The 13,473-nt window shown below is 46.0% G+C and overlaps 1 protein-coding gene across 4 annotated transcripts in view; it reads left to right on the top strand.

Moving 5' to 3' along the window:
- The window catches only part of COL8A2 (collagen type VIII alpha 2 chain), a 37,072-nt gene that overhangs the window by 1,007 nt on the left and 22,592 nt on the right, over nucleotides 1–13,473 (top strand). The window lies entirely within an intron of this gene.

Raw genomic sequence — 13,473 nt, 5'->3', positions numbered from 1 at the left:
CACGTCAGCCTGAGCGCCCCGCAGCGCTGGCCTTCCCGCCCACCCCGCCTTCAATACGTTTCTCCCGGCTGGGACTCAGCCTAGCCGACGGCTCCGGGCTTCGGAGAGTGAGTGGCTGGAAACTTGGTTGGGGAGAGGAAAGCAAGGAGAGGGGCCCCGGGAGCGGAGCCAGGGGTGGGGGGAGGAGGTGGGCCTGGGGACAGGGAGCTGGGGAACGGGGCGAGGGGCACGGGATGTGGGGGCCAAGGAGAAGGGGAGCTGGGACTGGGGCCAAGGGCAGGAGGAGCGGGGCCAGGAAGAGGGGGAGCTAGGCCTGGGTTCAGAGAACTTGGGAGACCTGTGAGGTCACGAAGTGGAGCTAGGAAAGGGTTTGCTGTGCCTGGGACCAGACGATGGAGGGGGAGTGAGGAGCTGTGAGCAGGGAACCCGAGAGCTAGGTATCTGAGGAACTGGGGGCCACGAGCAGGGGGTCTGTGTGAGAGTTGGAGGTCAGGGTGCAAGGTTAGTTAGGGAGAGAGGTAAACAGGTGACTGGGGGAGGTAGTAGCCCAAAGTAGCCCTCACCTCACCAACTGGGATCAAACCAGGGGTAAGCATGAGAGAGGGGCCCTCCCCTTCTCCCATTGCTGCTGGAAGAGGATGGTTAGAAATCTGGAGTGGGGCTGCCACTAGCCTGAGGGTCTTTTCTGGCTTCCATGCATTAGGGGTTTCCAACCAAAAATGTAAGCATCTGCCACTGGAAACAACTGGAGTGACCAGGACTGCTGAGTTCTGCCTGTTTCCAAGGACCCTGAGGGTGGTGGTTTACATGAAATGACCTCAGTTAGGGACTAGTGAGTGGAAGGAGGATTGGTAGAGCAGCATCCTTTCTTTCCTACCACTCTTGCCCCAGACATAAGTAAGGACAGCTTCTTCCCATTTTCTTGTATGGGTCTCAGCCCCAACCGCTCTTGGTCTTTGCTGCTATCTACTCTTTCTTTCCCTGTCTCTGTCTTTCTGTTCATGTCTAGTTCTCTTCCAAGTCTCTAAGTTTCTCTGTTGTTCTGTGCTGCCCCCCCCCCTTCAGTCCAGCTCTCCAGCTGTTTTCCTGGTTTCAGCCCACCACAGCTGGGTGACTGTGGGCTCTGTGGAATGCTGGGCTGCCTCCCCTCCCTCTGCAGTCTTGGGGTGAGACCCAGGACTATGGACAGGAGGGAGATGGGGACTTAGAGGACAGACAGCTTGGAAGGCCAGAAGTTATGTGGAGTCTCAAGAGCTAAGCCAGGGAACCAGACTTGCTCAGAGTTAGCTAAACTTAGCTAGCCCAGAACAGGGGACCTAGGACGTGCAGGGAGCCCCAGAATGTATGTACTTGTCTCAAGTCTGTTATGATGAATGAGTTTGGGGAGGGGGGGGCATAGAGCCCTCTGAGGTCATTTTATCCAGCTCCTTGATGCCAAACTGAACTGAACCCAAACCAACCAAATATGCAGAGGAAAAGAAGAAGGGTCTCCCAGTGATCCTGTTTCCTGTATCAAGTTGGACCATATGGGGGAGGTTGTGTATGTGTGTGTGCATGTGAAAAAGAGACAAAGACAGAGACCAAGAGAAAGAGAGAGAGACAATGAATGTGAATGTGTTAGAATTCTTTCTTCCAAATTCTTCCAGGGGGCTTGGCAAAGGGAAGGATGGGCTCAGAACTCTCTGAAAAGAACTGGGGTCTCTGTGCCTAAGGAAACAGGAGCATGACTGGGGTGACTTCAGGGAGTCTGGTATCAGAAGTGCACTGTCAGGGCAGTGGATCAGGTTTAGAGATGGAACCTGCAGGGAAGGAAAAATGGACTCAGTCCTTTACCCAGAATCTCTCACAGACACACTGACATTTATCATCCAGGAACACACACACTCCTGGGTCCAGCAGAGACACTCACACGTGCAGACACACACAGATCCTAACACCCAGACACACACACACACTGAGCGCCACCGTCTCCTATTTCAGTCCATCCACTGCAGTGAAAATGAGTGTTTCCTCTCTTTGGCTCAGAGAAGAGGGAAAGGGAAAAAAATGAAATGAATGTGTCTGTGAGGAAGGGGGAGGGGAAAGATCCCTAAATTGGTTTGTCAGCTTGAGGTCTAATTACTGCCAATCCTCCAGTCCTCCCTGTCTTTCTCCTTCTGTCTTAGGAGCTAGATTCAGTGAGGCAAAGGCCTGAGGCCTCCTCCCAGCCCCTCTCTGACAATCTTGCCAGTCCCCATTGATACTAAGTCCAAAAGTCAGTTCAGAGTTGCTTCTCCAGTTGGCTGGGGCACATGCCCAGAGGAGAGGGTCCTTAGTTCCCCCTCCTCCCCCTGGCAAAGGTTTTGTCACTCCTGGGAGAGTCAGTCTAGTCTGTCCACCCAGGATGGGCTGGGAGGATGGGGCAGGGAGGGGGGACCCTGTGAATAGGTTGTCCCAGCCTTTGAGGCCTCCACAATGCCACACAGGTAGGGTTTGCTGGGGCTCCTGCCTCACAGATCAGAGGTGTGGTGAAGACGTTCTGGAGATGAGAGAGAAGAGGGAGTCAGTGCAATGATGCCTGTATGCATCCGTGAGGGACCTAATCATAGCAGAGTGCTGCTCTGTTTATGTGGGTCAGGTTGTGAGGATGATGTGAGTGAATGAATATACATTTAGGTTTGTGCTTGAGTGAGCAGCCATGTGAGAATGTGTCTGAAGGGGTACAGATATGTGTGAAGAGGGTTCTTCTTGTGTGGATAAATGATTATCTGTGAGTATGAATGTATGTGTGACTGCATGAATGTGCACTTCTGCATTTGCCTTTTCCACAGGCTTTATGCATTAAAAAAAAAAAAAAGCCCAGAGTGCTTTGGCCACTTGTGAATTTCCTGGGATCTGTTACCAATCCAAACAGATGCAGCCACTCACTGCTGGAAGTCAGGGTATCCAAGAGAGACAGAAGAAAGATGGAGAGATGGACTGGATGGAGAGTCAGAGAAAGAGCCAGAGAGATAGGAAATCAGAAGGCTAGAGGGACACAGCAGTAGGAAAAAATAGCTGTTCAATGGAAGTTGACCTACATTTTTACAAATTTTCAGCATTTGCTGGATAATAGTGTTGATTTGAAAGCTAAACACCACTGATATCTTTACTTTTTTTCTTTTAAAAGACAGAATGGAACAGAGAGTTGAGGATAGTGTGATGAAGACAAAGGGAAAGAGAGATCGACAGATGGGTAGAAGAGGGGTCAGAGAGAATTTGAAAGAGAAATGGAAATTGTCAGAAGGAGAGATCTACAGGAATGAGAATGGAACTGAGGTACAGAGACACAGGAAGAGAGAACCAGGGGGACCCAGAGACAGGAAAGAGCCAGATAGAGAATGGGACCTAGGGACAGGGAGCAGAGGGGCAGAAGAACAAGGACAGAGACAGAGGGAAGGATATGGGAAAGATGGTGACTTGTTTATAGTAGGCACTTAATACTTGTTATATCAGAAAGACACAGAAAGAAATAGACTGGAACAGAGGGATAGAGGTTCAGAGAAACTGAAAAAGAGAAAGAGGAAAAGAAACAAATGGGAACAAGGGCAGAGACAGAACAGGGAGAAGAAAGAAAGACAGTGGGGAAAGAGGACGAGAGACAGAGATAGAGGGATGGAAAAAGTGTGTGTGTAGGTGAGGTGGGGAGAGACACACACACAGAGATAGATAGAGACACAGAGTGAGAGAGACAGAGACAAAAGAGCTCCTGGGAATAGGCAGTGTTTCCTAAATCTCCTCTGGGCTCCCCAATTCTCAGAGAGATGACAAGCCTCTACCACCACTACCCACTGTCTCCTTTACTCAGCTCTCCCCAGACCTTGTCCCTCATCAGTGTTGGAGTGGGATGGGGAATACTCAAGAAGAACCTGGGTAGTGTTCTGTTCTCATTTCCTATCAGAGATATCGGTAAGAGCAGGGGAGGGAGAAGGGAGAGACCAGGACAGTGGAGTATCACAGATTTAGAGTTAGGACAGACTTTTCAACTCCATTCAACTTAAATCATTTCAACAAACTTATATTAAGCTCTTCCTATGTGCATATCCTCTCAATGGGGCTACAAAAAATCAAAACAAAATTGTACACATCTATATGTGTGTAACTATATATATATATGTATACATATATATATATTTAGATAGATCTTCTGTCCCTATCTTCCTGGTGCTCCTAACACAGCAGGGGGATAAGATACAAACAGAAATGACAATTACAAAAGTCAGAATATGTTACTATGATAATGGCAAAGGTCTTAGAGCTGGAGAGGTTCAATATAGTCACCAGAGCTATCACAAAGTGAATTGTGTTGTATCTTTAGGTGGTGAGTTCCCCATCACCAGTGGTATTTAGTGGAGACTATAACAAAACTGCCATTTTGTAGATATTGTAGACAGAATTCCAGCTCAATAACATGTTGAATTGTGTGGATGCTGTGGTCCCTTCTAATTCTGAGGAGGGGATAACTTCTAGCTGGGAAACCAGGGAAGGCTCTGTGGAGGAGGTGTGTTGTTCCTTAAAGGAAGGAGATTTTAACAGGTAAACAAGTTCTGGTATCCAACATGTGCAAAGGCATTGAACAATAGAATACTGGATATAATCCGGAAGCAGCTATCAATCCAGGTTAGTCCCAGTGTAAAGTACTCACGGCCAGGGAAGAAGAGGGTAGTATGAAATAAAGTGCAAGAATAGATTGGCACCATATTGGGAAGGGCTTTGAATGCCAGGACCATGAGTGTCTGTTTTATCCTGTTGACAATGGGAAGTCACTGAAGTTTTTTGAGTGAGAAAAGAACATAGTTAGACTTGCCATAATTAGGAAGTTTACTTTGGCATCTTTGTTCATTTACTCATTCACTCACTGTATGGAGACTGGTCTAAAAAGGAGAGAGACTGGAGGCAGAGAGGCCGTCTAGTAGTCCTGAGAGGCGATAAGGACCTGAACTGCTCTGGTGGCTTTATGAGCAGAGAGGAGGGAACAAATAGGAGACTATTTATAGTCGAGGACTTTTTACCTAGAACCAGACCCCAAAGTATGTCATTGGGAGTAGTGGAATTCCAAGTAAGTAGAGGAGTAATGAACCCCCTGAGAAATGACGTGAGAGGTAATAATGTGTGCTGGTAGTAACTGTAATATAGAGGCTCCCTGAGGGTAGAGACTGATTCATTTCTGGCTTTGTAGTCCTCAAAGGGCACCATGTCTTACTGCATAGAAAGTCAGTTCTGGAGTCAGGAAGAACTAGGGTCCTGCCTTTGACATGTCTGGACTATGTGATCCAGGGCAAATAACCTCACCTCTCAGTGCCCCATTGGCACCACTCTGAATTGATGTTAGGTACTTTGTAAAGGGAGCTTCTCTCCAAGTTTGGACCCCAACTATTTCCTCTCCTCCAAAAGGCAATGTACAATGCCAATGCCAGAGCAGACTTTTAAGAAATGATCGTTTGACTTGAATCCTCCATGGAATAGAATATAAATAGACTTCATGGCAGAATGAAGAGAGGGTCAACCTTGTGGTCTAGAGGACCTGGGTTTGAGTCTTGCCTCTATGGGACCTTTTGGTAACCTTTTAAGCAGCCCTTAAAGACTATAAATTACAGTTGTTATTCAGCCATTCAGTCAAGTCTGACGCTACATGACCCCATGGACTATAACTTTCTATAAGGTTTTCTTGATGAGGATGTTGGAGTAGCTTGCCACTTCTGCTTCCAGGGGATCCAGTGGATCCTTTTGCCAGGCAGTCAGAAGTTAGGTGATTTGTGCAGTCACACAGCTAGGAAGTATCTGCAGCTGGATTTGAACTCAGGTCTTTAAAAAATTTTCCCCTTTATTTTATTCCAGTAACAAATTTACACATGACTTTTCCAAGGTTGTATGATTCATGTTGTCTCCCTCTCTTTTTCCCTCCCCACTCCCAGAGTTGACAAGCAATTCTACTAGATTATACATGTATTGTCACTCAAAACCTATTTCCATATTATTCATTTCATAAGTGAATAATCTTATAAACCCAAACCCCAAACATACCCAAATAAACAAGTGATAAATTATATGTTTTCTTCTGCATTCCTACTCTAACAGTTCTTTCTCTAGATATGAATAGCATTCTTTCCCATAAGTCCCTCAGAATTGTCCTGGATCATTGTATTGCTGGTAGTAGCAAAGTGTATTATATTTGATCATCCCACAGTGTTTCAGTTACTGTTTATAGTGCTCTCCTGGTTCTACTTATTTCATTCTGCAACAATTCATGTAGGTCTTTCCAGTTCTTAAAGAAATCATCCAGTTCATCATTCTTTACAGCACAATAACATTCTATTGCCATCATATACCATAATTTTGAACTCATCTTCTTGGTTCCAGGCATATAGATAGTTGTCCAACTGGAAATTTCCTAATAGGGAATTCCCCTACATTAATGAAATCACATTTTGGAGAGGAGTTAAATAAATAAGTAAAATGTGAAAAAAAAAAGAGAGAAGTATGGGATAATAGTGTAGCCCAATAAGAATGCTATAAGTATAAGGCAGCAATAATGTATCTATATAGTAACAAGATATGGTTAAGTTATAACTATATACAATATATTAATGTAACCAATAGAATATATATATATGCGCCAATAGGTATAGAATAACAATGTAGTTAGATAGTGGCTACAGAGAACAATAATGTACCTAGGTAGTAACAATTTGAAGGGAATACTGAATACAGTAATTTCCCGGTACCTGTACAGGCTGTGATTTGACAGTAGCAATGTGTTTTCTGTAATAAGGTAGCCCAGCTCTTCCTTATGTGGGAATGATAATGCCACAGTGATGGAAAGGAGAACAGGTAGTGCCTGTGCTGTCTATAATGGCTGGGTCTAATTGTAGGGTATCTGTAATTGGGCGGCAGCCTCTTTACTGACCCAAGGAATGGAATGAAAGAAACAGAGGTTCCACATAGCTGAAAAGGGAGGTGGGTGGGCTATGGTCTAAGGTCAAGAAATTAACAGATTTCAGCCTAAGTGCTGCACAGGAACCCCTATAGAATATTGAGAGATTCCAGGGAAGGCCTTGAACACAATAGTTAGGTCCTCTGTGGTCAGTTGGATTGATAGACAAGAATCCCCTAAGACTAAGGGGAGTGGGATAGATTGATGGAAGAAGTACTAACCTTGAGATCATGATTCCATGAATATACCATTGTTGTACCCATCCCCACCTATTTGTCAGCTCTGTGACCCTGGACAAGTCCCTTAACTTCTTGTGTCTCAAATTCCTCATCTGCAAAATGAGGGACTTGGATTAGATAGTTACTAAGGTCCCTTCTGGCTCTAAATATGATTCTGTGGCAGAAAATATTGTTAGGTATCCAATTAACTTTTAGCTGGTCCCTCTGGACCTTATTCCAATACCCCCTCCCTACTTCCTTCTTTCCTACCTCTTTCCCCCAATCCCTAAAGGTGACCTCATCACTAGTTCTGCAGCTGCCTTTGATATATGTGGCAGATTTTCAAGACCCAGCCCTGTCTGATGGTTCCCACCACTTCCCTTGTCACTGATCTCAGGTCCACAGCTTCTTGCCCTAACCACTAGCTGGTTCTCTTGATGAGGTCATTTGGTGGGGGCCCATCATAGCTGGCAAAGGGAATCTAAGCAAGGGAAGGGGGAAAAGGAGTTATGGTGATGAGGTAGAGGAGATGATGGGGAGGAGAAAGAAGCAGGCAAGATTATAGGATGGCAAATGTAGACTCAGGTTGGGAGGGTCCTTAGGGCCATATTGGTGAACCTATGGCACTCATGCCTGAGGAGGGGTCTGCTCCCTTCCCCATCTCCACTAGTCTTTTTTTTCACGTCACCCACCACTCTGCCCAACAGCTCAATGAGAGCACTTCCTCCCTCCCCTGTCTGGGGTAAGGGGTGGGGCAGCTCCTGTGTGGCATGAGGGTGCAGTTTGGGCACTTGGTCTATAAAAAGTTCACCATCACTGCCTTAGGAGGTCATCTAATCCATTGATGCTGAAAGTTGGAAATCACTCCTGAGGAAACACCCAGAGAGGAAAAGGAATGATCCCAAAGACTGGATGAAGTAAATGGAATCAAGAAATCTTTGCCCTTTGCTCTCTTATCAGCTGTTCTCCGTATCTCCCATTCATACCTACTGGGTTCCAATAGATCAATGGATTTGGAGTCAGAGGACCTGGGTTCCAATTTCACCTCTGATACTACCTAGGGGAAATTGTCAATCTCTCTGGGCCTCAGTTTCTTCATCTGTAAAATCAAAAGTTTTGTTCAAAATGGCTCTTAAGGTCCCTTTTAAGTCTAAATCTATGATTCCTATGTTCCTTCCCTTAGAGATTAGAGTTCAGGGCTATGTGTTCAAATTGAATGTACGGAGACAAAGGGAAGCATGGCAGCCATCTCTAAAGATCTAACCTGCTGCCATGTTGCAGAGGGAGTAAATTTTTTCTAGCCCACCCAGAATGGGGTAAAACTAGGACCAATAGGGAGAAATGCCAGGTTGGTATATTTTAGCTCAATATAATATTCTTCCTAAGAATTCCTACTAACATGCAATCGGTTGCTTTGGGAGAGTAATGAGTCTCTCAGTGCTGCAGGTCTGTAGTAAGAAAGAGGCTAAAGGACCATTTGTTCTGTAGATTGTGGAAAGAATTTGGCCTTAGGTAGGAGCTGGACTAGGTTCTACTGACTTCTTTTCCAGTGTAACAAAAATTTCAGAGCTGGAAAGAACCTCAGAGGCCATCTAGTTCAACCCACATCTGGCCAAGGATCCCTTCTCCATCTCTTAAGATTATGGGATTCTAGGAGGGAGGAAGGGCTGAAGTCTTAAACAACTTGGTTCTGATGGGAATTTGAGATTTAGGTGAGGATCAAGGACAGGGTTTTAGGGAAAGGGACTGAAGTCAGGGGGATAGAGGCTAGAGGGGTTCCTCCTCTTGAGTGGGAAAAAAGATGGGACAGTAAAAATGAAAAAGATCTCAATGTGTCCGTGCATTCCTGAATAGCAATAACAAGAATTCATATTGATATAGTGCTTTATGATTTGCAAAGTATTTTACATATAATGTTTAATTTTATTCTCTATTCTTATATGAATTCAACAGATGAAGAAACTGAGATTCCCAGAAGTTAAATTACTTTCCCAGGGTCACTCAGAGTAAATATCCGAGGTAAGGTTTGAATTCAGACCTTCCTGACCCAGGTCCAGCTCTTTAACCATTTAGCAGGTGAGGTTTGGGGAGGATTGTTTTTAGAGACAAGGAGATGGGAGAGAGATGCCCTGTGATCCATGTGCAACCTAGTCTCAGACGATTTGGTGGGAGTGGAATGCAGTGAGGTCTTCTGTTGTCCCACCCAAAGAACCACTAGGACCAGGTGTCTCCAGGGGGGGAAGCCTTCACAGAAAAGCAAATCAGTACTTCCACTCCTTTCTGGGAACAGGTTAAAGTGAAATAGCAAAAGACTTCCCCAGAGAACTCTCAGGGCACACTAGACAGCCCTTGCCCTGATGTGGATGAGGCCATTCATTGGCCTCTGACCCTCTGGGATGACAATGTGTGGAGATGGCTCAGCTCAGTTCTCATCCTGCTGCAAGAAGATTCTGCCCTGGGAAGGACATGGAAGTCTCTTCCATCTGGAAAGATTTTTTGGCCTCCCTTTCCCTTCCCCCCACCTTCTCTTGCCCCCTTCTGCCATTCTAGCAGCATCTCATTTCTTCAAGTCATCCAGCCAGTGCCTCTCCCCCTGAGGTGTCTAAGAAGGTACTGCTAGCCCTGAGTGTGGGGAGGGCTTCCTTCCCAGGTCATGGATTCATATTGGCTTGAGTGGAAGGGAGGCCCCAGGCTAAACAGCCTCGCGTGGGCACTTGGGCCAAGGCCAGTTCAGGAGACTTGGGCTCATGGAAAACATTCTTTTCATATTTCCTGGAGCACAGCAAATCCAGGCGACTTACTGAGGGAATGCAGCGGGAATGTCCCCAAGTGGCCTCCTGAGCTTGAGTTGGGGGTAGAGAGGGAGAAAGGAGCTGAGGAGGGGAGGTAGAAGAGTGGCAAGAATGGAGCCCTGATGAGATCTCAGCACCATCTTCTCTCTCTCCCTTTCCCCTTTCCCAAACTCACTACTTTTTTTTTTAAGCCCTCACCTTCCATCTTGGAGTCAATACAGTGTATTGGCTCCAAGGCAGAAGAGTGGTAAGGGCTAGGCAATGGGGGTCAGGTGACTTGCCCAGGGTCACACAGCTGGGAAGTGTCTGAGGTCAAATTTGAACCCAACACCTCCCATCTCTAGGCCTGACTCTCAATCCATTGAGCTACTCAGCTACCTCCCCCCCCCCAACTTACTACTAAGGATGGGGAGAATGGCTCCATCTAGGAAGCAGGGGTTTCTTCCATACTGATGGGCTTATGCGAAGAAGTTACCCTGGAATAGGGAGTATGAGGAAGGGAAAAATTGGTTTAGGGGAGAATGGTAATCAGAAGGAGAGGAAACATCTAGAATGTAAACTCCTTGAAGTCAGGGACCATGTTGAATCTCAAGTTTGGATCTCTTAGTTGAGGAGCATAAAAGCCTATATGCAGTGGGTGCTTAATTAAAGTTCATTTACTGAACATCTGGGCTCAAGTTCAGGCTCTATTATTACTATTTGTGTGAGCTTAGATAAGTCATTTTCTTGGGTTTCAGTTTTCCTTCTCTGTAAAGCAAAAGATGGCATCTGAGGTTCCTTTCTGTATTTTATTTTCTTTTTAAACCTTTACCCCTTCCTTCTTAGAATCAATATTGTATATTGCAGTGGTTCTCAACCTTTCTAATGCTGTGACCCTGCAATACAGTTCCTCATGTTACAGTGACCCAAAACCAAAAAATTATTTTGGTGGCTACTTCAAAACTGTAATTTTGCTACAGTTATGATTCAGAATGTAAATACCTGATACGCATTATGTATTTTCATTGCTACAAATTGAGAGGTTGAGAACTGCTGGTGTATTGGTTCCAAGGCAGAAGAGTGGTAAGGGCTAGGCAATGGGATTAAGTGACTTGCCCAGGGTCACACAGCTGGGAAGTGTCTGAGGCTAGATCCGAACTTAGGATCTCCTGGCTCTCAATCCACTGAGCCACCCAGCTGCTCCCTCTGAGGTTCCTTTAGATCTCAAATGTTATACCTTGCTGATGGTCCCACATCATCATCTAAAGCAGGATTTGATCCCAGGTCTTTCCTGACTTCAAGGCCAGTGCTCTAGCCATTCCACTTTGTTGGGCTACCTGACAGCTCCTCATCCTCATAAATTCAAACACATGGATGGATTGTTCAGAGGAAGAGGAAACATGGGGGTGCTGTAGAGAACTGGCCACAAGAAGACTTTTGTTCAGTTGAGCCTTATTTGATGACAAGGGGTCAGTGGGTAGGCTCCCCTCCTCTTGTGCCCCTCCCCCATCCCAGGTTAGAGGAGCCAAGCTGGGAACAATGCCCCCCATTGTGGCCAGCTGGGAGTGTTAAGTAGGTGCCTGTTGCCTGCTCAGTCTGGGGGAGGGGGCTAGTGAGGCACCTCAACTCCATCAGTCCTCCTGGGGGAAAATGGAAGTTCCTCTGGGACCTCTGTAGCCCAGACCAGGAAATGTTAGGGCAGGAAATGCTTGTGGTCTTGGAACCGAGGCAACCACAGAGCTCTGGAATTGGGACTTGGAGCAGGGGAGGGGATCAGAGCCCCTGCTACTGCTCACTCTGCTACAGCCCACCCAGACCAGTGAACCAGGCACCCTGTCACGTTCAGTCTATCTGACCAACTCATTAGAGGGCAGCAGCAGGTGTGATCACTGAGACTGGAGGGGAAAAGCCCGATGTGTCATGTCCCTCTCCATCACCACCATGGCTCAGAAGGGAGCCACATGCTGAGTGCATTCAGAGAGGAGGAATGGCCGATGGAAACACACAGATATGGAAGCACACTGAGAGATGTGGAGGAGGAGGAGGAGGATGAGGATGTGATTTCATCACATTAGTGAGCTCCCAGAAACCAATTCCTTCTAGCAGTTCTGGTGGGCACCTGCTTTGCCACTTGTAGTCCTAAGAGAATTGTCTGGGGCCCTGAGAGGTTAAGTGATTTATGCAGGTTTACACAGCCAGCTTGGGTCCAAGGTGGACTTGAACTCAAGTCTTCCTGACTTCTCCAAGGTCTCTAGCTGCCTCTGCGCAAAGATACTCACAAGCACCAAGGCAAAAGCGGAAAAAGCTTGCAGACAGATGCACACATACAGACAACACAACCCAGCCACAAGTTACAAGACAGAGATAACATTGGCTTGCATGAAGGATTCAAATTCAGGGTTTTCTGAGTGGAAGTCCAACACTTTGTCAGCACCATCAGCTGCCTCTAATAAGAATAGTTAGCATTTATGTAGCACTCTCAGACTTGCAAGATGTTTTACATTATCCCATTTGAGCCTCACCACAATACTGAGAATTGTGCTATACCCCCCCCCCCATCCCATATGAGGAAACTCATCTGTGAGAAAAGTTAAGTGACTTGCCCAAGACCATTCAGCTGGGTGTTGCTGGTGTTCCTCTAAGTTGTTGCTTTCAGGACTCCCCCATCCCAAGCTCTGGTTGGGGACTACTTGGGCATGAGGAGTTTCTGTGACTTTCATTAGAGAGGTATTTAATATGAAATTCTGAAATGATCTGGGTCAGGGAAGCATGGGAAGAAGGAGGGAAAGGTTGGACCCATCTGTCTCCATGTAAATTCATCATCCCTTCTTCAGTTTCTTCTTCAGTCCACTCTGGGCTGGGTAGCCAATCTAATGTAGAATTGGAAGAAGAGGCTATTAGGGCCAGAAACGTCTCTAGACTGCAGGAAGACCTCACTAGAGAGAGACTTCTGAAAACCACCATCCTCAATATTCTCACACCCAAAAGGGACACAAGCTGCCATTAACACAAGTTTGGGGCCCTAAGGTGAGCCTCCTGCTTAGGATTTAGGTTGAGGAGAGGGATCATTCTTTCCTGGAATGAGAATTCTCCATGAAAGTTCTGAGACAGAATTCTGTGGGTTGTGGTCTCACTCCTTCCCTTCCTTTCTCTTTTCCTTCCACCTCTTAGTCCTTTAATTTAGCCCTATTATTGCTTTAGCAAAAGTATTTGGCAACAGCCTATAGCACTGGGACTAAAGGGGACTAGGGAGGTTGGTAAGGGATAGAAGAGGGATGGGGTGGAGTCAATGCAATTCCATTCATTATATTAACAAACACTGAATTAAGTGTTGGATTTAGAATCTGAAAGATGGGTTCAAATCCGGTCTTGGACACTACCTCTATGACCAAACCACTTAATCTTTGTGAGTTTGTAGAATACTGTAATAAAATCTATAATATCTAGTTTGCAGGGATGCAGTGAGGGCCAAATGAGATAAGCCCTTTGCCAACTTTGGCTATTTAAACTTCAGATGTTTTTATTTTTTAAC

Source organism: Monodelphis domestica, chromosome 4 (genome assembly GCF_027887165.1).
Source record: "Monodelphis domestica isolate mMonDom1 chromosome 4, mMonDom1.pri, whole genome shotgun sequence".
Lineage (NCBI taxonomy): Eukaryota > Metazoa > Chordata > Mammalia > Didelphimorphia > Didelphidae > Monodelphis > Monodelphis domestica.
The sequence above is the reverse complement of the archived record's forward strand: the minus strand, read 5'-3'. Positions and strand labels throughout refer to the sequence as shown.